The sequence below is a fragment of the Manduca sexta genome, unplaced genomic scaffold, assembly GCF_014839805.1.
Source record: "Manduca sexta isolate Smith_Timp_Sample1 unplaced genomic scaffold, JHU_Msex_v1.0 HiC_scaffold_1898, whole genome shotgun sequence".
Taxonomy (NCBI): domain Eukaryota; kingdom Metazoa; phylum Arthropoda; class Insecta; order Lepidoptera; family Sphingidae; genus Manduca; species Manduca sexta.
Window position 1 is genome coordinate 80 of NW_023592808.1, and position 3,604 is coordinate 3,683.

A 3,604-nucleotide genomic window follows, 5' to 3' on the forward strand; every position below is an offset into this window, starting at 1 on the left:
AGAAACACATTTGGCGAAATTTCTGCCTAAACCATTAAAGGTAAAGGAGCAATGTGTGTGTTTCAGAACGATAAGGTATTAATAAAAATTGAATTACGAAAGGAAGGGGTGTTTTAATAGGCAGTCGCTTTCCTTCAGACGAGCGGATCTCCCAGGTCATTAATTCACACGTAATATCAAAAAAATCTCATCTTTTTGTAGTGTCTTATAATAACGCGATATTAAAGTAAATAACAGGTTTAAAAATAAGTAACCTCATCAACTGCCTGAAGCAAGCTTTTAAACCAATTACGTGCTATCGTACACCGCAAACGGTGCAAGCGAGCCAGGTAATTAAACTGTGTTCACTCAAAGGCCTGTTATAGATCTAGACATCCGGGTGCTTTACCTAGATGCCTAAAAATGCAGGACGCACAGGCGCTAGATTTTTCTTTAAATAAATATTAGGGGAATTTATAATGTATTTTTGTAACTATGAGCTTTGGCAAGAACATTAGTCGTTAGAGTCGCTGTTTAAAAGTAATTTTAGCTTGCACCTACAATGTAAAATTGGACTTTATGAGTATGAACATGTGTTTACTGTTTATGGATAATAAGCGCAATTTTATGCTACGCAGTGTTTTATAATTCAATGTTTGGGGTAGAAATGGTACTTGCTGTCAGTAGTAATTTGCGAGTCGCGACGCCTTACCTCATGGTCCTTACCTAACTTATTCATTGGCATGAGCCAATGCACAGTTCGTTCTTGAATACATGAAAACATTACCTGAAAAATACCATTTCTTAATCATTATTCATTTATGAGTTATATTTGATTGAATTAGTTAAATATAATTAGTATTGAATTTTGTAATTAATTTTACCTTCTTCGAATATGGCATACACAAATAAAACGATATTTTTACTATATTCTACAATATTTATCATGTGTTTAGGCTATTTTTGTTTTTTAATCATTATGATGGGAAAAGAATGCAACGACTACGACCGTTGTACTCGTTGCACTTCTTCCCACTGATCACGAAGGGCAGCGGAAAGTCTCTGCTCGTTTCCCGCTTAAATTTCAAACCATGTACCGTCTCACTCGAGTGCTGATTGGTCGAGCGATTTGCTCGGCAGGGCGGGCGGTATCGGTGCATTTAGGGTTGCCGGGTATTAAATCGGAGAGCCCGATTTTACAACCGGTTTTATCGGATAGTAAAAGCTATTTATTAGCTACATTTAAGAATGAAACATTTTGGTGGCATTAAAAGTGAGAAGCGATATGAAAATTAAAATACGATTAGGTGACAAAAATAACTTCACAGGAAATATTACCGCATAAGTATTCAAAAACAGTCAAGCGGGGCATTATTCGGTGTCCTGGCAGCCCTGCCTGCGAAGGCTATAGTCGGCCCCAGTCGCGCCGCCCTCAACCCCCGCTACTAGATATTGATTTTTGCGCCGCTCGCCGCGCGCCGCACTGTACTCAAATTATACCCCTCACAAACGTAGTATGGAAACACACCGGCAACGGCTTGCATCAATGGATTACTAGCGTTCCACGTGACTAGTCGTGTCGGTGCGAGCTCGTGTATTCAATTAGTGTACTCACTTTGACATCTTTACAAGTTTTTTTGTGTGGCGCCGAGCTGCCCCTCGCTGAAAGGTATTGTTTATTTCCTTGTCGGCTATGCAGTGCACATTGTAGAACAATGTCGTGCTTTTTATTTGTATAGATGTTTGCTGCGCTTTTGTTGTTCTCTGTTGTGTTTTTTGTTAAATTGTTTTTATTGTGTGTTGTTGTTATTGTTCTTACCAAAGTCTAATTTATCATATTGTGGAAAGTTAAACTTTAAAATCATGGAGTCACCGTTTTTAGTGTCAGATAAAAATTATTAATTACCTTGTCCTGTCATTTAATATTGCCGTTGATTAATGATCACGGGCACTGGGCGGTTAAAATTAATAGCATAGTAATATTATCTTCTATTTGTAGGCACAATCAGTTTAGATTTGTCTGAATATTTATAAACCTTATTTTAAGCTGATTTAGATGATGATGAAGGCGACGAGTGTAGCGTCAAGCAATATTTTTAAAATTCTATAAGCCATCCATAGCTTTAAGTGGAGACGGTATTAGGACGTTATGACTTTATTTTGACATACTTAGTCTTATCTCTTATCAGCAGCCTCCGGAGTTTTTCCCACAAGACTTGAGCATTCGGTCATACAAACAGTAGTAGGTCAACCACTCCTGATGACCAGGTCTTAGCTCGCACCTTATTGAAATGAAAATTAGATTAATAAGACCTTGTTCTTTTAAAATACTAAAATGAAATGATATACATATAGCACTAAAGGGCTTAGAACTAAGTTATATAAATGTAATTTAGACTGTGCATATATAATTTTACTGATGTGTCGCGGGAGCTTCAAATAAGCCCATTGAACTGGAAAGAGCAAGAAAGTGACTCGTCATCTGTTTTCATTTTATATCAGACAGAGTCCGTTCATGGCATGGTTATAATTTTACGTTCAATTTTCCATGACATGTTTGAGGCGACATGTTTTGTTATTGGAAAGTATGAAAGAACCCTGTTTTTGCGTAAAGCGGGTAGATACTTGGGTCAGTTTTGTTTAATGCATGAACTGCTTTTAATAATAAATACGACGGTTTTTTCTGTATCATCCCCTGTAGTTTAAACCTTAAATTGCAACATTAGAGTTTCTCACTCGTTCTTCTCTGGTGAGAACTGCTTTCCGAACAAGAGTAGAGTCAATATTGACGGAATCTAAATAATGTATAACATTTTGCAGGTTCTATTAAATGATTTGTTTTTATATATTTCTGGCAGCAAAAGGCTGGCTTGTGTGCAGTGGTACCATCATTTTGTTGGGCATCTGCTCAACAAACCCAACAATATATCTATAATGTTGGGTTTGGAACAGTTTCATCGTTAGGCACATGATTTGGAAATCATGATTATAAATCACTCTAATTGCTGGTTCGCTTTAGTTGGCTATCCGTAGTTGGTTAGCGTCAACGATTATGGAAAGGCATCTGGATTATGAGTCCTGGTTTTAGCTCATTTGTCCGATTTTGCAGGCATTTGTGAGAAACAGCGTGAAATAACAGTTTGTCGAGGAAAGCACTTAATTATATCTAAAAATCTCATTTTTCTTTGAATCCAAGAATATTTCTTAGAATGTCGCACGAAATTATTGTATTTCATGATTCATCAAAATATCATCCGGTATAATGATTTTTACACTTTCTAAGAGTTTTTTAATTACCTGACTTAACTGTTGATTGTGAAACAGGCTTTTAGATTTTCGAAGATAAAAAAGTAACTACAATTACAAGCTATAGCCCATTTGGGAATATAATGGACTGTCGAGACGAAGTGACATAGGTTCAGCTCTGACTTTTCTAAAGCAATAGGTATGTGGTTACTTTGTGAATTAACACTTTCTTTAAAACTACATACCTGAGAAGTTTTCCACAAGAATTTCGAACGTATGTGAAGTCAGCGTGGTGGACTAAGGTCTCAACCCTGTCAGTAGTAAAGGAGGTATATAATACAAAGCTGATGATTACAATAACACAATTCCTATGCCGTAG